This window comes from Betta splendens, chromosome 11, assembly GCF_900634795.4.
Source record: "Betta splendens chromosome 11, fBetSpl5.4, whole genome shotgun sequence".
NCBI lineage: Eukaryota > Metazoa > Chordata > Actinopteri > Anabantiformes > Osphronemidae > Betta > Betta splendens.
Genome location: NC_040891.2, coordinates 10,409,536 through 10,433,128, shown reverse-complemented (window position 1 = coordinate 10,433,128; position 23,593 = coordinate 10,409,536). Strand labels below are relative to the sequence as shown.

Below are 23,593 nucleotides of genomic sequence, written 5' to 3'. Positions count from 1 at the left end.
CATCTAGTCATCCAGGGCCTGACGAGATTTGACTGGTCCAGTCCCAAGTGAGTCCTGCATCTCAGCGGCTAGCCATCACCCTCCATAAACAAACCCGGCCCAAACGGCGTCAGATGTGGGCTTGCATTTAAACGATGCTTGTTCTGGGAGGAGGCTGGTTATGGAGGCGGAGATAAATAAATAAATAGAGCCGAGATCACGAAGTGAAACCCAACAATCCCAAGACGACGGTTGCTCCCCTTTTGAAAAGCTGATTGCTGATGAATCTGCTGATACACTGATGCGGTGCCATTCTTCTCTCTTCCCATTATTGGTACTGATGTTTTAGCAAGTTTTTGTTCCAAGAATTATTGACTCCCGTCAGACTGGGAGTCTGTAGCCTGGAAAGCTCTTCATTATTTAGAAGTAGCACGCATCAAAGCTCGCCATAAGAAGTTGCCAAACATTTAGTCTCTGTGGTGAAATAAAAATGATTTAAACTGTCTAATACTGTGCGCTACATGTCTGTGCTTTATGGCTGCATTCTAATGCCTTGCTTTTGCTTGATTTACACTGTAAATCACTCAATTTAAAAATTAAACTAGCTCTTTCTACTGCCTCGAATTTGGAAGCTGTGAGAAGTTTTAGATGTGTTGTGGTATGAAAGCGTCTCAGTAACAGCAACCGTAACCCTGTGTTCATTTGGTTGTTACTGTATGTTTTAGTCGAGACATGTACAGCTTAAATCTCATTAGTGTGTAAACTTTACTTGAACCAAGCAAAGAGAGATCAGTTTATGATATTGCACATGTCAATATTGTGCACGGTAATTGCAATATGACTTTCTAATCAAATCTAGTGGAGACGTCATAGAAGATGTTGGATGGAACATACGAGGGCTGACGTGCAGCAAAGGCCCCCAGGCGTCTGGGCACGTAAATGAGCAACGGTCAATACCAGAGCTACTGTACAGATGTTACACACACGCTCTCCAAACACCGGCGTTAAGGGTCCAGTGCAACGTACCAAAACGGCCGCGGTGCTCTCAATATTAAGTACTGGACTTCTGGCTTTTTTTCCTTTTGAAAATAACTACCCAAGAGCTTGCAGGCGGGACTTTAATTTCTATTCCCGGGCGCTGATTTATTTGATTTTTGAGGAAGTTTTGCTAAGCGGGCTAATGAGAAGCACAGCGCTGTTGAATGATTTAGTAGAGAGACGGAGCACATGCAGCGAGAACGTCTAAAGACAAATTCTCTTTTTATTCCCTAATTGGTGAGAGGAGAAAGGAGATAGCTTTGCAATAAAAATGACAATTAAAAGAGGCTTGCTCTCCACTGGCAGCGAACGTTGTACAATTAGACCCAAAAGCAACAGGGAATCGTGTCATGTCCTTAAAACGGTTTGTTTAGGCCGTCACTCTGTACATCAGCAGGTACAGTAGGTAAATACTGATAACTTGATGTCATATTGTTAATGCCCTGAACACAGTATGACAGTAGTGTGTGGATACGTATAGTCAGTGCTGATATAGTGGCTTCCTTTGCTTTGCATTTCAATAGGAGCCCTCAATCATTAAAGCCATTGGTGGTCGTTTGTGCAGCCACTTGAAGCTGGTCAAACATTTGTTCATCACTGTTCTACTATCGGTTGCCTTTGGAAAAAAAATACCAGCGCTTCGAACTCTGTTGGTGGCAGATAATAAAGGGAGGAAATAATTGGTAGGAAATGTTTAAATTATTTATGCAAATTCTGACAAATTTGCTGCTTGTGTACAGAGGAGAATGCAGATGTTCCGACGACTCGTAGGTGGTGGCGAACGTACGACGTGCCTCTCTCCAAACAGGTTTTGATTGTAAGTGGATTTGCTGTTCTTGTAAATACGAACTTTGACCTCTTACAAGTGTAGCGGAAGGAGGATTAGCCTCATGTTTATTCAGCATGTGTAACAGCCCCTGGGACAAATCACACTCAAGAGTGACTGTCGCCCCTGGAGACTGAGAGAACCACCTAAGGGCACGGAGCTAAATATGGAAATTGCAAGACATGCTCCAATATGCATATTCACTAATGTGCAGTTCCTCAAAATAAAAACAGCTCCTTGTTCACATTACCCATCCCTCCATCGGACTTCCTACGAATCCCAGAGTGTAAAAATTTAAAGGCACCATTATGAGAGGCATGTGTTATTAATCTAAATAAGCCCACGTCCTGTCTCTTTCTCCTGTTTGTATGTTTGGGCTTCGTCGGTGCTGTGAGCGCGCCTCCCTCTGTTTGCTCAGGTCTGCTTAACCGCAGCTGAAGTTGTCACTGTTAATGTGGGCTCGCATTCAATCATCCTGTCGGCTTCTGAGAGGTGCGTGAGTGACAGATTTAAGAGACAAGCCGAACTGGGGGCTAAACTCAAGGAGAGATTTCTTTCCTGCGGATGTAAGATCTCCGACAGACGCGTGTTAGCTGCCGAAAGTTAGACAACGCCGTCTGGTCCAGTAAACTCGCTGACAGTGATCAACAAAGAAGTGTTGTCTCATCCTCTCTCTCTCTCTCTTTTTTTTTCCCTTAAATTGTCTTCCTGCGGTCTCAAAGATCAACTGCTCACTTCTTCTTTTTTTCCCAACATTTGTCAAATGTTCTCCGTCTCGTCTCCACGTAAAGCTGTTGAAGTAAATGAGATTTCCCAAAGAGCTGCGTTCGCCGAGAAGCGCTCAAAGTGATATTGACATGTTGTCAAGCCGGTGCCTCTCTCGGAGGACGTCTTGGGTTGTTGACGGGCCTGAGCTGCGATCATGATTTGTTCCCCCCGTCTGCTGTTGAGTAATTTCAGCTTGTCTCTTCGACATGATTTGTTGCTCCTATTTTTAGTCCAAACCCCCGTTTTCCTCAGTCAAGTCAGTCAGAAGTTGTCTGGAAAACACCTGCTGTGAGGCTCCTCGGAGATCAACCTGCCCAAAATCTGGTCAGCGGAGGTTTTCCTGATTGAGCTGGAAGTGATGATCGTGGCAGAGGATGAAGAGAGGAAGCAGGGTGAGGTGAGGCTCCTTGTTGCTTGCTTGACTGAAGGCTTTCTCGCTGTTCGACATTTTAAGCACCTCTCGCGTCTTCTATCCTCGATGGTTCCGTCCTAGGGAATATTATGAAGCAGAGTGAAAGTGCCCAACAACACTTTGAAATGCACATCTCAGAAGTCAGTCACAGAACAGGCGAAACGTTGATCAGTTGATTTTGTCTGGGATGGAGACATATAAAGTACAGCACTATTGTAACTCTGGTTCTTCTGTGGTGTCTGTTAGTCATATGAATAGCAGTGAATATATTTGATACAGTCTCTGACCAGTCTAGAAACTATTTCTAATAGTAAATATGATTTGTATTTTTATTTGTGGACCTAAATAAAACCTCAAACACTACATTTCCAGTCACAGAGGTCTCGGCCTCGCCATCATACCCAGTGATGCAACAACAGAACTGAAACTAGAATATAAAAATTTTCAAGACCTATAATATCGAATGTTGTTTTCACGTGCAAGATGGCTAAAATGACTAGACATGCTCAAGGCAGCAGCATCGGTTGCCAACCGTGTCATAGACCCATATCCTCGAATAATGCAATAACAAAGTAGGAGTATTTCGCAGTATGAAAAAGATGTATGACTTTCATGTTGCAGCTCCCCTTAGGATGGAGATGCACAGTCAGAGCCCTGCAAGGCTGAGTGGTCGAGGTCATCAGGCAGCTGTGTGACATATTGTCCTGATGTCTGGCTGTACGGGTACCTTGTGGGCCTTCACCCCCACATCTTCTCATCCCCTCTTGGAACACATGAGGCCAGCCTAGCACAGATGAGGAGCTTGTGGCTGTTGACCATAAAAAGAACATCAGTGCAATGAGCCACAAAGACGAGAAGCCAAAGTGAAAGAAGGCAGAGAGAGAGAGAGAGAGAGAGAGAGAGAGAGAGAGAGAGAGAGAGAGAGAGAGAGAGAGAGAGAAGCGATAGAGAGATATAGGAGATATAGAGTATCGATGAGAGAGAGATCTAAGAGCGATAGAGATCTCTCTCTCTCGCTATATCTATCTCGATGCTCTCTACTCCTCTACTCATCTCGCTCTCGCTCTCTAGATAGAGAGAGATAGAGATATATAGTTTCACTTGATAGCACGGTTAGACCGAGAGTCGTAGCAGATGAGCGACGGATGGAGGGCGGAAGAAAATGGCAAGAAAGAAGGCAAAGAGGAATGGGGATGGCGAGAGATTGCGTTCTTGGGGCCAAATGGGAGCCGCACTGCTCCAGCTGTGACCGTAAAACAGCAGGTGGATGCCATCATTAGGCCTGGCAGACAAAGTCCCAGCTCCTTCCATGCGTCCCTCTGGGTGCCAGTCATTCTCTCCAGGATCACGCATTGATGGCCCCACATAAAACTCCACTCGTGGAAGGAGGAGAACAATCCATTTAAGTCAGAATGCGTCCAAATATATAAAAATGTGGACACATTTGCTCTGTGGTCATTGGTCAGGAGACCTATTAAATAAAGCGCATGCTACTGTATGTAGCACATCGTAGATGTTTGGAGGCTGGGGGACCCCTCCCCTCTCTTCGCCGTCTGTTTTCTGCTTCTGGTTCTGCGTAAGCCGGTGCAAGAGTTTGGAATTTAGCTGGGAGTGTACCTAAGAGCTGTCATCTGGGATGATAGTTTGATGGCAGATGAGAGCTGCCATTGCAGCACCCTCCAGGTGCCCTCAGGGCTAAATGGATGGCTGCAACATGGCACTTTCAGAAGGTGCTTCTCCTCTCTGATTTGTCTTCGCCGGCTGTGTTTTTCCTTCCATTAGCAGGCGTGTCTATTCGGAAAGCATCCGTCTCGTAACTTTGTGTTGCCGGCGTTAATCCGTCCCGGTTCCTATAGCACATTCACAGATTCCATACTAGTAGTAAGTGAAGTGAAGCTTTTGATTTGATCATGTGGCGTGATGGCTGACTTGCTCAAGACTATTGAACTCTCGCGTCGCGTCTAATGAGACGTCGTTCCCAACAGTTCGTCTTTGTTTGCTCATGTTTTTTTCACTTTTATAAATACAATATTCATTAAACACTGCAGACAGGAGAAAGTTGTTAAATTGAAATATACTCAATCAGTGCTAACAACCACTCACTGCGAATCGCTGTGATGTGGATGATCTTCCTGATTCTGTTGTTTTGGCTTCGTCAGCTCGCGATGCGTCTTTTGAGTTTGATTGGTCTTTCAGTGGAGTTCAGTCTTTTTCCCTCTGTGGCCTCAGCGGGGAGCGAAGTGGTGTGTGGAAGCATGTCATCCCCTGATTTCCTTTTAAAAAGCCGACCCTGGTGCTTTTAAATGCATCATCAAGGCAAAGGGCTGTCCAAGTCGGTTACAAGTTAACCAAATAAACACTGACAATGAAATTAATAATGCATATTGTTTGCGAATGCCTCAGCTGGATGATTTGACTGATGTATGCAAAGATGGTAATTTATTGAAAGTAAATTCATGTAATTGTGCAGCGGAACTTGATGAAGCAAAAGAAGGTGTCAGCACGGCTTCCATCATCATCAGAAGAAAGAAATCATTAAAGAGCAAAAACAAATCCAACTTCAAAGGACGGTGCAGAACAAACACTTATTTTATGGATGTGTTTCATTTAGACCAAAGTTCAGAACAGCTGTTATGGTAAATATGTCAGATTTGTTGTTGGTTGTTTGCAGATGTGATAGTTTTGGTGTATTTATTTTTCTCCCAGTCCACAGGGATGTAAACAATCACTCTGCACTTATCAAAGTAGTCAATGTAAATTTAATTTGAAGACGAGAGGGGAACGAGCTAAAATGTACTTGTCATTGTCGAGACACATTTCTGTGAAGAAGGGCTCAACTGGCAGGATGATCCCAGTGCCCAACTTGATAAAAATAGTTTACAACGAAAACGTCTGTGGAATAATTACGACGTCAGCGCTGTCACATTATTTGGGAATAATGCTTTTGGCTGACTGGTTACAAGGGGCGGCTGTGACGAGCAAACATCCAATCACGAAAGCCGAAATGTAGACCTGCTGCAATGCTGCAGCCATTGTGTTGGACGTAGAAGTGAAAGTAGTTAAGTACAATAAAAAGAAGTACAGTAGATTAAAGCGAAAAGCTCTTGAAAACCAAAAACCTTGTAGCTCAAAGTATTTGAATATTTCCTAAGATCAATCCACTTTCTCTAACTTCCGAGAAGTATTTCCTTTATGTGCTTGATATTGGCCTCCTTTCAGCATAAATGACTGCATCAGGCTTTGACTCACTGAAGCATCACTAAAGGCCAGGTTACTTTGATATCGGCCTCCACCTCATCTGTGCTGTTGGTTCAGATGTTTTGCATCCTCATCCAACTCCAAAAACATCACCTGTGGAAACACTGGACTTTGTTTTTTATCTCTTTGTCCTCTGAGGCCTCGTGAATCTAAACTGCTCAATGCAGTGAGTTAGCAGCAGGCAGTTCTTTCTTTGCTTCCTCTGGTTCAGGAGAGGCTTGACTCTAGGAATGCCACGGTTCCAGCTCCCTTCTTGGGCGGAGTGTTGGTCCGCTTTGCTGTGCGAAGCCCTTACACCTCCTCATTGTGAGTAATAATTGTCTCCTGGCCTGCCGTCTTCCAATGACTGAGGTTGCTTTTTCTGAACTACACAGAGACACCACTTGTGAAAATGGCGTGTCTTTAACTTGGCAAGTTATGAATGATTATTTAAATATCAAACCATTCACTCCTGACTTTGCTCAGTTTCTAAAAGGCCTTTTCAGGGAGAATGTGACAATTGATGTTACCAGTAAATATTGTTAAAGTGCACAATACAGTACAGTATGTGCTGGACAAACTATTATCCATGTATTATCAGATGTGAGTGTGCCAGACGTTAATTAATGCCCGTTAAAACATAATGAAAGAATGAGATGTTACACATGATTGAAGAAATTGAAGTTTGTTGTAAACACAGACATCATATAAAGACTAATGAGATGAGAGAGAATAAATTATTGTCACTGAGTGTCTCTTACGCTCTTTGTAGGTGCTAGTGTGAGAGCTACTTCTGATTCATATGAAGTCTTTGTTGTAGCTAATTAGAATATATGTATTGTTTGCATATTAAACATTATGGGATGACTGCAGTTCTGCTGTCAGAACCGTGAAGGGTTATTGGACAGCTACTACAACCCTGAGCCGGAATGGGTTTATACTGTAGATTTTCACAGTTGTTTCAGTATTTGTCACATAATTAAAGGTTTAAGCAAGTGTATGAATTACAGATTCAAGTTGTGCTGTATTTGAGCACTGTGCTGGATTGGGCTTTGTAACATTAGTTGTTCTGCTGACTAAACTTGTTGTTCCGTGTGCAGCTGCAGCACAGCCCCCTGGTGAGATGTATAATGAGCGAGGACAGGGTTAATGGATGTCGCAGAGCAGTGATAAAATATGTGGCGAGGGTCCTATAATCCTTCAACGCGGCAGAGTGTCCGCACCCAGGTTTGATTGTTAATTACCACAGTTCTTATTAGTGTCAGTAGGTTTGCTGGTAATTGAATTGCAATTAAAATTACATATCTTCTCATTACCGTCATTATAAGTAAAATTCCTGAACTTTAAGTTCTCTTTTGTCGCGCAAACCACCTTTTAAAGTGATATATGGTGACAGAAGTCGGCAAAATGAAACCTTGCTAGCTAAAATAAAATCATACTAGTGAAGTTTAAAAAAGTCAAGTTGGCTGGTTGGAGGACAACCTTGTTTAAAGTGACTATTGACTAAAAGTGTGTTTAAAGTACATTTTAGTGTTATTGCTCTGCAGATTTCTCGCATTCTGTACGTCTTGTCATAACATGCCCACTAGAGGTCCCGTGCTTATAATATGTGTGAATGATAGGTGCCTTGTGGCCCCTGGCAGGTACTGATAAGAGCCATTTAATGGGAGATAACGTTTGAAACGATTAAAGTGTTGTGCGTAACAAAAACAAATAAAATATGTTCACGCTATGAAACACTAAACGAGATAAGGTAAACCTGTTGGTTGGGCCTTTATCAGACTAATACTGTGTAATCAAATCCGTTAGGCTCCATGAGCCAATCAATAAGTGTAGAGGTCACTTGACCCTTTTAGATATGTTTTAAAAAAATCATCAGAGACTCGGTTTGCAAAGTGATATTTAATAGACTGAGCCTGGACTTGTGTGTCACATGATACTCTAAGCCAGTTACAAGTTAAATGGCTGCCTTCCAAATCCAGATTTACAGATGTTCCTGTGACAGATGAAGAATTGGAACGGGGAGAGCAAAATCACCCATCAGGTTTTCCTGCTCTGTCTTTTGGCATGTTAATTTGATTTCAAACCGCCAAACATGGTGTCATGGTTTTCTGACAGGGCCTTGGGAGAGAGTTTATCTCATCATTAATTAAGTATCATATTTCCCTACATGCTGCCTGTGCTTAATTAGGAAGAGGGGGTCATTTGGGAGGGCTTATTAACTGGAACAAATTTGTTAAAGGAAGGAGACCGAGACAGATAAAAGAGAGGGAGTGAGGCTGGAGAAGCGCCTCTGGGTTCAGTCGTCCCTGACAAGCCTTCGCTTTGGTGATTGATAACTGCACCAGTCACGGCTCGAGTCAAACTGGGAGAGATGAAGGAGTTACTGGGGAAGGGACCGAGGGGAAGAGAGGAAATCTGGGAGGAAGGAGAAGACGAGGCGGTGGGGGCTGGGAGGAAATGATTGGAGACATATGCTAGCTCTCAAGCAAGATGGAGTTCGACAGAGAGGAGGGAGACGTAGGACGAAGAGGGAGGGACAGTGAGATATGAAAACAAAGAGAGAAATGGAGAGAAGGGGTTGCGGGGAGATGGCGGAAATTGATGGCAGCACTGGGCCATGTCACAAAGACTATATTTATTGTGTCCCAACCTTTCCAGCGTTCACCTGGTATCTTTTAGAATGCTAGATACTGTATACAGTATGCTAGTGGGACGTCTAAGCTACATCTCAGTGTTTGGTCGTCGCAACTCTCATTAAAATAATGTGCACGAACCACGTTACCCTGCAGAGCGAAAAGCCAATCAGGCCACGTTCCCTAATTCAGGCCGACGGAATAAGTTTGCCAGTGAAACAACAGATGTTTAGCTGGAATGTGACCTGGGTTGCCAACATTCCCACAGGAGCTTGTGTTTGATGCTGACCTGGCAAGTTTGCCTAAAGGGAATCAACAGGAGGTGAGATGACACTGGTTATCAGACGTGATGGGATGTTAAATGTCCCCTAATAGTAATGGTGTTGCACTATTTCGTACGAAAGCATGTATGTTGTAGTTGAGAAACCATTTAGTAACAGCGTTATTAACTGTTAAACTTTTTTTTAATAAAGATGCCACCTCCCCACGATACGGCTCTTACATATGCTGCATGTCTTGAATAGCAGGACTTTTTTCATAACGAGGGTTGAAACAGTTTGCAAACTAACCCTGTGGGCTCATTTACATTAATAGTTCTTGGCATGAAGCTAAGGAACATGCAATATTCTACAAAACGGCAAAAAACATCTTTTTTGCCAAGTCAGATTCTTCATCCAGCAGAAGCACCTTTTCATTAAATCAGATTTCCTCGGATTCATAACGTGCCTTTTTTTTCCTGTCCCCACTCAGATTAGAAATGTGCTGATTTCTGGCACTGATATTATTGGCTGTAGAGAAAAACAAACTTTATTAGTCTGAGCAACATTATCACTTTGCTGCAGTGCAAACTTCTGAAAGCCATTAAATCTTGAGTGGACAGTCTTTGAAGGCAGGGGCAAACGCTGCGGCTTTGATTGACAGGGTTGGCCTTGCCGTAATAGAACATAATTGGGCAATTTTGAAGGGTCTCTGAAAAATGACCAAATAATAACACATGACTTGACTTGAGACTTGTTTTCGCAGATAATTGTGCAAAAAGCATCTGGCACACCATTAGTTCCATTTTCACATTAGAATAATAATCCTTTTGAACTAATAAACTCGCTCAAACGTCGGCGCTTGGGTGGTGGGACACTGAAGGGGCTAAATACTGTACGTTCCATCCACCGAGTGCAGGGAAGAAAGGTCATTTGGAAGTAGAAGGAACAATAACAAGATGAAGACTTTCCTGAAATTCATCACGCCACATGAATTAAAAAAATGCGTTCCCCCCATCGTATTTTACCATTGCATCATTTATTAGCTGCTCGGCTGTCGCTGTTCCACAAAGTGTGGTCTAAAATCCAACAATAAAAATGTCACCATTATTTGTAGATTTTACCAATGAATCATTAATATAGTACGTATCGTAAGAAAACACCCAGATCAGCAGTTGAGCAACGTGATGATCCTTCACTTTGTTGTTTCTACAGTAAATGTCACTGGAATCCAAAAATATCTTTCAAAGTTGGATCAGTTTCCAGCTTAAAGCAAAAAAAATATTTTTTTTTCCTTTTTTATTTTTTGAGTAGTTACTGATGTTTAGTTAAGCTGTTGACAAATTTCCCTGCGTGTGCGTAGAAGGAGCAGGTCATGTACCGCTCCCTGCCTTCTTACCTTTTAATGTGTAAAACAATAATCGTCCCCAGGGGAACCATTACTGTTTGGTCTTTCTTCCAATGAGAGATTGCACCAATATCACGACTCAAATTAAAGGATAATTAAAAAATGTTATTTCAAAGTTATTGCCATCCATAAAAGTTTGATTAGGCAAACATTAGCCACATTAGGGTCTTAATGGCCATTGCCCCTGTGATTACTGTCAACAATTTTATGCACTGAACAAAGCTTATGAGGAGATTAATAATTAAAAATGCAAAAAAAAAAAAGGTTGCAGCAATAGCAATGTTTTTAAATAACAGTTTGTGGTGGGTGAAATAAGTTTGAGTTTCAATGACATGTCCAGATCGTAAATGTGGCAAAGTGACGATGTATTCACACGAATGATGTCAATATTAGTAAAAATCGAAGGTTATAGTGAAAATGCACAGAGCTGTAGTGAGCAAAACGCGATGAGTCAGTGCCTTAGGTTCTGTTAAATTCAATGAACATTGCAGCCATGTTCATAACAGCAGCTTACGAATCGCAGTCTTGCCCCATATGCGTCCTTCCCTGCCCAAGGTTCAGCATCTGAGCGTTCACTCGAGCCGCGTACCTCCGTTTATGTTGCAGATCGTGTTTACGAGCTGTGACAGAGCAACGTAAATTTGTGGATTAACATTTATTACTGCCAATCTGTCTCTGAGCGCCTCTCAAAATGGAAACCAGTGTATTTCTGTCTCAGCTGAGCTCAGGAGGAAATAATGGCAGGTCAGTTGGTGTTTGTGGCAGGGTTTAATTGGTTAATATTTGTTTTTAACAGATGTTTGTGTCAACTGTACTTAAGGGGACAGATGCACTCAAACAGTGGTCAGGTACAGTATGTTTATTCATTATTTCATTTGTGTTCATTTTAATTTGCATACATCATCACCCTGTTGTGTTGTAGCTTAGCACCGTACACTAAGTAGTAATTCTATTAGTAGTAGATATTTCAACTCCACACTGATTTTACCAGGCCGTCAGCGCTTCAACACATTTATCGCTGAAGTGAAGCTACGCTGCCCTGCTTCCCACGCGCTATTCTGCAATGGAGGCAAGTTTCCCTCGCGCCCATCTTGGAATCGGTTATTAATTGTGCTTTCACGTCGCTTCATGATGCTAATAAAACAACAATGCTCTTCCAAATCATCTGAAAAATGAGCCCAAGGACAATGGGCACTGCCGAGGAAAGGCGTGGTTGTCCACTTTGAGAAACGATGGGACTCACAACCAAGATTAATGGAACTCAGGTGGCTTTTAATTAGTGCAGCTGTGCTCATTAATTATCTGCGCACAACACAAATATTTTTATATTTGGGGAAAGTCTTGATTTATTTGATTTTGTTTGCCCGTGGATCTAGATGGATGACTCTTCATGTTACGTTTTGCCAGCACTAAAAGGAGATGAAATACTTCTTTCCCAGTTAGCTTGTCTGCTGCAAACATGCTGTTATTGATGAAGCTGTGTAACGTGACACTAATCATGGACATAAAGAGCAATCGTATGAGATGGTCATAGCGTTTTAATTTTCTTTCATCAAAGCACCACATGAGCTTAGCAGCAAACATGTTGTGTGTCTCTTAAAGCAGCAAAGAAGACTTTCTATTGATTTGTAGTCCTGCTTTGCTTTTTGCTGTAACAGCAGTAGCTGATGGTCTTAAATCATTAATATTGTCGTACAGTAGATTAAATAAAATAACCTTCAAAACACTGTTAGTGACTCACACTCCCAGTTTTCAGCGAAATACTGAAATATATTTAAGTTAGCTGTACATTCAGGACAGAAGCCATAGCTTTATTTATAGTCATAGGTCCACTGATGTTAAATGGTTTTCTAATGCATGTAGGACGTCTGTTACTGACAAGCAGGTGACTGATTGGAGAGTTTCGGAGGCTGTTTTGGTACATGGTTTATATTTCAGGTCATATCTGCAGCTCAAGCAGACGCAGGGCAGCAAAGGTCATGACACAGATGGAGAAACACGGACACAGATGTCAATGTGTTGGGAAGGTTCAAGGGCCGCTCAGACTTTGCAGCTCTGTCTGATTAGTTCCTTTTTATACCGAAATATGTGAATAAGTATGTGAGTGTTTCCAAATGAATATTGTAGATTTCAGATGTACAGTAGTTGATTTAGTTTGGCTTTTCGCTCCGATACCAAACCTTTCACCCAGTTAGTCGTTATTAATAACTCACCTCTTCTTTCCTCCACCCTCCGTTTTCTGTTTCCCTCATGGCGTCAGTACATTTCTTTGAAACATTCATCTGAACATGAATGAGGAAAAAGCAATGGCAAGAGCAGAAATTAAAATTTCATTATTTACTGTGCTCCAGTTTGGGAACGCAATTAGTATCTGCACTGTGTGGCCCAGGGATATTTACTGCTTTGGCCTCTCCTCCCTTTATTGTGCCGTTTCTTTCATCCCGTCTCGCAGACTGTGATGTTATCGCTTGCTCATTACCTCTAGCAGCCCGAGACGCAGCCGACAATTACACCGTTTCCGAGGGTCCAACATCTGAACTTGAGGATGGACATGGAGATAATGCATCACGCTGCGGCTGTGTTTCAAGACGGTGGCAGGAGAAATGTGATCATTTGCAGCGTGAGATTGTTGTGTCTGCAACAACTTAAGACTTTATTTTGAAGGATTTTAAAGGAAGGGTTTCTAGTGAGGTGTCCATATTTATTAGCCACAAGCTATAAAATCTAATCAGGATGTTTATGTACTTTAACTTATGCCTTGGTTTTCCTTCAAATCACTCTAGAGATGCTCCCTGTTGTTGAACCCCTGTGTCTCTAAAGTCAGCTTGTTTTAATTAAACTGAGCTTTGTCACTGATCTTAGCTTCATGTTAGTACAGTTACATTTTTAGTGTTTTATTGCACACCCAAATTATTCAATATGGCACGTACCTGTTATTCGATGATAAAACACCAGCAACAAACAGCACAAACAACGCTATGAACCCTTATTTGTGCATGCAACGTTCCCTAAGCCACTGCGTTTCCTCAAATGTGCAATTAAGGACAAAGCTGCAAGTGTTAATTTGCTTGATGTGCACTTCTCACAAGCAGCGGTGCCAGCTAAAACAAAACAACAACCATTTTTATATTCATTCTGGGTAACGAACACGTCCTCAAACAAACAGTGTTGCTTCTCCTCTCGGACATTTCCATGTTTCTATATACGCTATGCACAGTGCGAACACTGGAGGCTTTTGGATCCAGGAGATCAGACGTCAGGGGATCAAAGGCAGCTATCTGATCTGGTGAAATCATATTAAAATCTGTTGCCTCATTCCGAAACGCCACACGTGGATCACAGAGGAGACAACTAGGCGTGTTTGCTACTGGATGAAAACCGGCGTCTGACGAGCAGTGAATCAGGAAGTCTGTGCTTGCTGGGGGTCATTAAAATTGCATGTAGCTCTATGTATTCTACAAACAATTAGCTGGTTAACCGGAGCCTAGAGAGGGATAAACAACGCCAGTGTATGTTCACAAAAGCTCCCCCCACGTCCCCTGAAATCACCCCGGTCACCGTTTGTTGCATTTGCGTCCGTATTTTTGGTGGCACCGTTCTAATAAGTGCGTCACACAATGGGCTGGTGGGGCGTCGGTAAAAATAGCCTCCTGTCAAGGTTGCAGGTCGGCTGCTTCCTCGCGTGCTGTATTGCAACTAGGTGTATAGTGATTTGATTATACCGTGCGGGCGGCGCCGCTCTTACCCAGTTTGGCTAATAAGTACTTTTCAAACGTGCCCCTCTCCTCCGTTCTGCAGGAGTGCTGCAGTTTCTCCAGGAGTTAACCTTCACACACTATCATTACTGTCACTCTCTGGTGAAACTTCACAGAGCTGCGTGTGTGTGTGTGTGTGTGTGTGTGTGTGTGTGTGTGTGTGTGTGTGTGTGTGTGTGTGTGTGTGTGTGTGTGTGTGTGTGTGTGTGTGTGTGTGTGTGTGTGTGTGTGTGTGTGTGTGTGTGTGTGTGTGTGTGTGTGTGTGTGTGTGTGTCTGCAAGTCAAATCCCAGTGTTTGTGTAAAATTCCTCTCAGTTACAGCTTCCCCTGATGTCAAAGCTGCCTGTTTTTCTGAACCCTTTCTTATATTTGCCCTCTGAAAGTGACGGCTGCCCCTTCGATTTTGTATTTGACTATAGTGAGAAGCCCAACGTTGCCACAGGTTGTTAGGATGCTGACGTCTGGGTGAACATGAGTATTTAAGAAATGGTGGTTTGTGTTGTTGTCTTTAAACATGTTACATAGTAAAGACATGTTTTAAAAATGCTCATTGTACATTTTCAGGGTTTTGCACTGCTTACAAATTTGCACCATTCTTCGCCCACATACTGTACATACTGTGGACATAGAAATGAACACAGAGTATGAGCATCAATGAGAACAGAATAGACTTTCTGTAGTTTTACTTTGTGGGTTGACACAGTCTGTGGATCCAGAGGCCTCAGCAACGTGGTTGCTCTCAGTCAAGCTTTATTTATTTACATGGCACTTAAAATAGTTTAAAATCAGTCATGTTTATTATTATTATCAGGAAATGGACGAGACATTGGTTATCTCTTCCCGCTCGTCCCTCCTTTGGCCGTGTCCCGTTCCACCTCCTCCCAGTATGTGTCATTATCCATCCAATGTGACTTCACCCATCCTGCCCTCTGGTGACACAGCCTGCCCTTGTTAAGTGGCTCCAGTCTCTTTCCTCATTTACAGGTGAAATCTATTCTCACACACAGGCCTCAAGGGCCCAACTGGACTGTAACAGAATTTCTCCAGCCCCGCTGGGCTCCAACCACAAAGCTGAGAATAAATGGCTGAGGTGCCAGGGCTCGACAGAAAAATCAATGCCTGTTTATACAGACATGACAGTCCCGGCGCCCGAGCAATTCTCCTGCTTGCTGCTCTAGACGCTGCGCTGTACGCTTTTCTTTTTGTTTTTTTTCACAGCCTCTCTCCTCTGCTGAGGATAAAATGTGTGCCCTCCTGAGAGGACAGCGCAGTAGGTGATGCGCTGTGGCCATTTTGTCCTCAATTTGTTTTGCACGGGGGGGTCGGCCGACCGGCGCTGATGGACCCGCTGTCACGCCAACGCCTCGGCCTTTGCTGAGCAGATGAAATGCAGACGACCGGGGTCGCGTGTTACAGCGGGTTGCTGTTTCTCAAGTGCCGGGTCGCAACCTGAAAGGCTTCGGCGTGCACGTGCTGACAGGGTCCTGGAATAGACATGTTCCTATTAAAGCTACTGGGCCGGGTTTTCATTTCCTGGAGAGGCGGTTCTGGTTTAGCTGCACGTTTGTGAATCGTTTTCACACGTTTTCTTCTTCTGCACGCTCCATTTTTTATTAATGCCCGGTTCTGCTTCAGCTGATCTTCTCCGTATCCCTTCCCTGATTCTTCCTCACTGAAGTTGTTGTGGGTGTCTTTGATTATATCGTCGGCGCGTGAACTTTCGGTGCCGCTCGCTCCTCGTTGCGAGCGGTTGTGCGACTCTCCAGGGGAGGCAGCGCCGCACTTGTAACTCATTCTGATTTATGCCCCCTGTCTAAATAAAAGCATAAATCACCGCGCCTGCCACAGAAGTCACTCTCACAGTGGTCTAGCTTGTCCGGCGCTGTTCTGGGTTGTGCTGTTGCGCCCCGATGACAGAGGCACAATTGATTCCCCTATTGCATCAATTTGTCGCCTAATCTGGTGATATGTTGATAAATTTTACTGCTTCGTCAATTAATTTTCCTGAGAAATGGACCTGGTGGTGCTGGACACATCAATACTGGGTTAGTGGAAATATCAGTGACAAAATTAAGTGATAAAATTAATTGCCCCCTATCCCGCCTTGTGAAAACATAACTAATGAGGGAGGCAATTATAGTTGCATGCGGTCTCCTTCGGGAAAGATGGAGGGGGTGTTAGAAAAAAGACTTTTATGGTAATTAGACAAGAGAGAGAGAGAAGGATCCTGGGGAAATGGTCATCTGAAACACAGGGCGACTTCAGAAAGGCAGCTCCTCGTCACCTTGTAAACAAATGATAGGATGATTTGAAACGAGTCAAATCACAGCATCGCAACGAGTCATGGCTTTTAATTTTTGGACGAGTTTAGAACCCTCTTCCTCTTTAGCAGTCGGCCTCTAATCCCAAGTCTTGATTGACAGGATGAGGAGGCCATTGTATTATGGTCTGATGATGTGCAGTAATGTTGTATCATCACAGTCTGTGGCCTTTTATCCCAACTAGCATCATCTTCTCAGGACCGTGGTTTTCTCTCTGACCTCAGCGTCTGTGGCTTCCTGTCTGAGGCGTGCGACGCGGGGAGGGAGGGCGTGTTTGCGCTTTTTATGTGATTAATATGCGTTTCAAAGTGTGTTCTTGCTCCAGAGGAGATTAAGCAAATGGCTCCAGTGATTGATTAACAAAACCAGGAAGCTCTAATTCCCCCATTTATTCAGCGCCTGGAACACGTGGGCCTCGGGTCTTCACTCCAGCCTGTTATGCTGCGCGGCTTTGCCCAGAACCATGTTAACCTAATGGATTCCTATGAATCCACCGTGATGACGTCACAGAAGCTTTCTACAGTAAGAAACGAGACAAACACATGTCTGAGTGGCATTTATTTAAAATCATTGTCATAACACATCATGCAGACGTGTATGATGTAACAGATTTTAAAAGCCTGTGGTGCCAACGGACTATTATCAGTTGATCCACAGTGTTGTGTCGCGCTGTTTGGATGACAGTCTCAGTCAAAAGGGTTAAAGCTGAGGCTGCCATTAAGAAGAGGTGTCTGGTTTAAATATGAATCGCCACCCTTCCACTTGAAGTTGTTAACTAAATAATTCAGGAACGGGGATGCATTATCCCGTTGACGTAAATGTGAAATGAGTGGAAATGAGGATGTGTGACTGAGATGATAATTGATATGATAATGGGCTTCGGCAAAGGAGGAACAATAGCAACAAATAATAAAGAAAGCCTAAATAAAAGATGGGGGTGAAGCTGCAGCTGAGTGGCAGTGGAAGCGTCTCCGAGGCAGACGAGGAGCCAACGAGGAGCGAAGCGCTGCAGACAGATGCTGTCCAGCGCCGGGCGCACGGAGGAACATGTTCCAGTGTTCCCTCTCGTCAAAGGGCGCCGATCCAGCCGCCCTCTCACCTCGAGCATCTTCAACATCAGAAGCTTCTTGATTTGCCTGCGATTAGGGCTCACGATGGAGGCGAGCGCCTTTTAATGAGATCAAAAACTCCGGCGCTATCAGAGGCGGCTGATGTGGCCCCACGCTCTGCCACAGACCCCCCCGACCCCCCTCATCGCTGCACAGCATGGGAATAAAGGGATGAAAAAGATGGTGTGTGTGTGTTTGGAAGAGGGGGGGGGGGGGCTGCGTAAAACTGCTCAAGTGCAGAGAGCAGCCCCATCTGGAAAACATCGGACCTAAATGAAGTTGTACAAAACCATTCCATTGATAATAAAGCTAATTTTTATGGCTCTGACAAGTATGTAATTATGTGCAGTGGTGCTTTTCAGATTTTATCACAGTCAATAAACTGCCGTGCTAATTTCATTCCTGTTTTGACATATTTACATGGAAATATTCGATTTGGGGGGAATTAGGGGCCTTGAAAGCCGCTGATAGATGGCTTTTAATGATCTGTGACCCTCGGCCCGTGGGCTCATCCGTTTGTCGGCCCGTCGATCTCGCGGGAGATGTGCTTGGTGTTCTGATCTCTTTAGGCGAGCGTGCCGTCCTGACAGCGCCGGCCAACGAGCCCGGGACGCGGGCCTCCTCTCGTCGGCTGATTTGTCGAGGCTGCCGATCGGAGAAGATTAGGAGGAAACAGATCTGTAATTTAAACGTCGTAGATATCGCGGGGCAACATTTCTGCGGAGAAGAAACTTACTGTAGCCCACAAACGCACACGAGCGCAGACTCGCAGAGGTCACGGTCCAGTCGACCCGTCGTCAGCCTAGTGGTGCAGATAAAGTACAGCTGGACCCATTGCGTTGAGAGGGCGCCACAGGGGTCAGCGGTGATGACAAGGTCCACTCATGGGAGGTGGGAATTGGTGTCAAAAGCAGGAAGTGCTGCCTCATCCTCCTGCAGCGGAGCACGTACAGCATCTCACAGGAGGGGAGGCGCTGTCATAAAAAGTCCATCAAAAGCACCAGTAATTACCCAGGAAATTGACAGTGAAATTGAAAAAGTTTGCGCCCCCCCCCCCGATCCCCCAACCACCCCCAAACCAAGATTCCTGTTGTGTGACAGCAGCACTTTTTGCCGCTGTGATGAAGCCGCTGTCCCCAACAGTGTTTGCCAGAGTAACTTCCATTGTCAGGCTTTATTTCTGTGCGATCATCAGTCACTTGGCTCCAATTGATGCCCTGGTGCGAATGCAGCTGCTCGTGGGATCCAGCTGTGACTTGTTGGATGTTATTGCCAGTTCACGCATGTCATTACATGGTGATCTTTCACAAGCTGCATTTATGTGTTTTATTGTGGAACGGTCAAAGACAAAGATACTGTACATACTGGGGGTTCTTACAGTGTAGGGATTCTATAGTATGAAAGGATACTGCTGATGTTTGGCCTATGTTTCCTATTTAAGTTGTGTGTATGCAGAAGAAAAATGTAGTTTTCTGTTCAGATCTAAGCTTGAGAGAGGTTTGTTTTCTAAACACATGCCTTCATTGTTTTAAGTCTATAAAATATTAATATAGTAGTGGAAGCATGCAGTACTCTAGGTTTTACAGTAGTATTTGTACGTAGTCAGTACAGTAAAGAATACCTCCGGTAACATCTGTTCTCCAGAGGACTCTCGCTGCTTCATGGTTCAGAGGACCACACATAAGTACATTATAATGCAGCTTGTCAATAGTAATAAGATCGTGACATGTTCAAGAACAGCCATGCGCGAAGAAGCTATATTGTTCCTCTGATTTTAATGCCAATCTCCATAATCAAGATGAAACCACACACTGTCAAAGCTGGCAGCACACAGGCGCTCTGCGATGAGTGATTGATTGAATATGAAATAATGAGGGTTTTCCGGTGCTCTGCTGGTCATCTAAAATTCTGAATACAAATCAAATGGAAATTTTATGCAATGAGCTGTATTAATGGGATTCTGGCAGCATTTTAAGGTCTTAATGTACAGCAATAAGCAACTTAGGTTGTCTGGGTGAGATGAACAGTTGTTGCTGTTGATAGGCCATTTCAGTGCATTACTGTCAAAATAATGCATGTGTGCCTGCATATATTCCAAGGCAGCGAGCTTAACTTTAGACAATTACAAGATGACCGTTTCTGTGTGCATGGATTTCCCATTTAAAGAAATAAGTAATGGCCACCGACTAATCCATTAAAGAAATGGGACAAAAGGAACTTTTTTCTAGCACTGATTCGATTTTGCATTCAGTTTCCATTGCACTTTATCATTTAAATGATTTACTTATACATTAAAAAAATAACATTGTTTATTTATAATTTTAATGTAGAGCAATGTAAAATGTAACTTTTCTCTTACTAGTTTTTTTATTTGTGTTGTTTACGTTGCCGTGCTCTATTTGTGAGGCTTAACAGAGAAACTGAAGGACAGTAGATGAGGTGGTTTGGCTCATTTCATGATGTTTATTGTAATTACAGATATTAACATTTCTGTTGAGGGGCAGATGGTGAAGTAGCCGGTAGGTGAAGCCTCTGCCAGGTGCTGGTGTTGTAGACATTTAACTTGGGTGGAGAAGACAAAGCCCTCGTTGTGGTACCATTAACATTACTGCACAGCGTCTTCCTCATTCCTCATTCTCGCCTTCGTTACAGATGCAGTGCACTCACTTGACCTAAGCCGTATATCCCAGTGTGTCCTGTCTTTATGACACTGACGTCGACTGACTCCTAAATACGCCTGTGCCTGTTTTATGACTATGACGATTACAGTAATTCCACTTCTGAGCTGGTTGTGTGCCGGTGATCTCAAAGGATGTTCACTCTTCCCAGACTCTACCTCAGTTTGACACTTAGGGGCAGTTTAACATTTAAGACGATCTGACTCACCCCCCTTTTTTTCCTTTATAATCTTATCCCAGTTATGTGAATAGGACTTGAGTTGTTGTACAGTGTGTGAGTATGCATGCTTGTGTATATGTATGATTTCTTTTAAAGCTCATGAATTTGCTTGTTTCTACACAACTACAGTATTTAAGGCTTGTTCATTTAGTGCATTGTTTGGAATGCATCTAGTGTCGTTAATAACCATATACACACGCTGCCAAACTGCCCCCTGTAGAATGTAGTCATTCTTAGTTCACAGACAATCTGAGCATTTAAGTTTCCTCATGAGTTTAAGTTGTTTAACAACCAAGTTCGAAAAATCACAATGAGTTGTAATAGTACAAGATTAGCAAGATTGGTTCTGCATTAACCTGTGTGTGATTGTGTCTTGTCGAGGCAGCACATGAATGTCCTGGTTGGAAGCGAAAGATTTCTGATGACCATCCAGGATTCCTCCTCTTTAAAACGCCCAGATCAAATAGGCCCAGTCTTGTCAGTGCCTGAGCGGGAGAGCTTCCCATACGATCAAACGTTTGATTGACAGGCAGACACGGGCTGACTTTTTTAATTTCCATGCCTCGCTTCAAATTAAACCTCCACCTGGGATAAAAGCAGACTCGCCTGCACAGAACACCCCCAAATGATAGGAAATAGAAATTTTTGATTAACAAAGAAAGAGGGATTTTCACTCCCAATGTGCTGATGGTTGACATTTTTAACAGATATAATGGTGATGACTGTTGTGTTTTTAGGGATTTTGTCAGCAATAATCGAACTGATGAAACAGCTGTGGCTTAGTATGAGGTAGAGCTGATTTGTGTGGATATGACGTAGAACTGCATGATTATATTATTGAGCATCTCAAAGCAGGATATCACGCTTAGCCTTTGGTCCTAATTTGGCTCCGGAGCTTAGATCAGTTTATCAATCTTCCCTCCTTATCACCAGGAGAGCTTCAGATGAGCCCGAGCTGCTTCTGAGATTCCAGGAGATGGTGTTCAGACAGAGACGCGTTCTCCATGGCCACTTGCACAAAAACAGGACAGAACCAAGGTTATCAAAACTTAATGTTTTCCTGGGTCTGTCAAATTAAAGCCCACATCTGAGGGCCACAGATCATATTTCTAAACCATTGCTTGAAAGATCAATGCAAGTCAAGGTGCTTAAATCTTAATCGAGAAATGCAAATTGACCACAGCATTGAAACTGTTGCCTTTAAATAACTCCACTATACAAATACAGTAAAATTGGAATAAAGAATGTTATAAAAGCTTTGAGTAACTGTCCATCATTACCTTTTTGCTTAGCCTTCACCCACCAGCCTCAATATCACTATTTTGTGATTTGAGTCACATCACATCTCTTTGAGTGGATTTCCTGTTAAAGTAAAGATAGTACATGATAACCATTTTTGTTACACTTCAGTTCTGGCCTACTGGCAATAATGTTAAATGTACAGCTGTCATTTGAACCATTTCAAAGGCCCATAAAACCACAACTTTTGCACCAAAGACGTTGCCGCTGTATTTTAAAACGTGCGGCTTCAACAGCTGTTTGTTGTCGGCGCGCGTGACAAGACAGAGTGGCCACCGGAGAGTAACGGCAAATGTGCAGCTATTTTTATTGTGTGTTTTTTATGAGACAACATACATTAAACCCGCCGTAGCTGCAGTAAATAAAGCCCGCTGTAAAAGCGCGTTCGCGTAAGCGCTTGTAAACATAAACAGCTGGAATGAGGTCGACATCAAAGTAATTGTTATGCTGTGCAGTACGAGCCATGAAATACATCCAATGCTTCAGGACCTGAAGACGCTGCCACACCTTCGATGGCACTGAATAAAATGTGTCCAACACACAACCCTAATTGGCCTTTGTTATATTATTCTTAACCTGCCCTGAAGCCATTTTGGTTTTGCGAGATGAAAAATTGCCCAGTGCAGGATTAGCTCTCTCTGTGTAATTGCTCTTCCCAGTTTCCGAAGAATTACATTGATTTTGTGCAGGTCTGTCTACGCGTTAAGTGCAATTATGCTACCGGTCAGCGCCTGTGCAGGAAGTGTGCAATTTCTGCAGAGAAAGCCGTGGTGTGGAGGAGCAGGTAGTCACGCAGCGAGTTCACACCTTGTCACACATGGGAACTTAACATTAATCTGGAACGGTGAACTTTAAGTGTTTTTGTTCTCCGAACCGAACTTTAAACATTTTTGCTGTAATTGTCTGTCATCTTTCTCTACCCTTCACCAGGAGGTGTAACTTACTGTAGGAAGTGAGTATTTAATAATAAAAATAATGTATTATCTGGCTGGCGTTATTTATAGAATAATATTTTACCTTTCATCTGCTGCAGCAGTAGTTGGTAGATGACATACAGTATGTACAGTGAGGCAGCAATGCAGCTCTAGATGTGACTTCCTGAATATGTAACCCTAAAAACAATTGGAAAGTTATGTCATTAATGTAAATAGCAGATTAATCAACAGATCATCATTAATCGTGTGTGTGTGTGCGCGTGTGCGCGCGCGTCTTCATCGTCACATCATGAGCTGACGCTTGTAGTTTTAGAGAACGTCTTTAGCAACTTTGACTCACTGCAAATAGAAAATGGTTGAAACTGTTTTTGATTTGCAGACATCACTTTTCTTTAAGCAGCAAACTTTTCTCCTCCTGATCTTATTTATTAAGATGTAACCCAAACACCACATCGAAGCGCGCTGATTAACATTTTATAGCTAGAATCCACTTCTTCCGTCAGAAAAAGTTACTTTCTCGCAACGCGATCAAGGAATTTAAACATTTGATTTGCAGCAACTTACTTACATTTATTGGCGGAGACTGAAACGACAGGCAACTTTGAGATTCCTTTTACCAATCAACTTTCATTATGTTTGGCAAAAGGGCCTGCACCATTACCATGAGTAATATCATAAGTTATGAATGAGGCAAACGGCAAATGGCATAACACAT

At 43.2% G+C, this 23,593-nt stretch overlaps 1 long non-coding RNA gene across 2 annotated transcripts in view; it reads left to right on the top strand.

Moving 5' to 3' along the window:
- The window catches only part of LOC129604827 (uncharacterized), a 36,107-nt gene extending 14,059 nt beyond the window's left edge, over positions 1-22,048 (top strand). Inside the window, exons 2-3 of one of the 2 annotated variants that reach the window (XR_008696101.1) lie at positions 11,358-11,409; positions 21,578-22,048. This is a non-coding gene — a long non-coding RNA (uncharacterized LOC129604827). Of the gene's footprint in view, positions 1-11,357; positions 11,410-11,552; positions 12,249-21,577 lie in introns of those variants that run through there. The other variant, XR_008696100.1, reaches the window with a different exon arrangement.
- Positions 22,049-23,593: the final 1,545 nt, after the last annotated feature.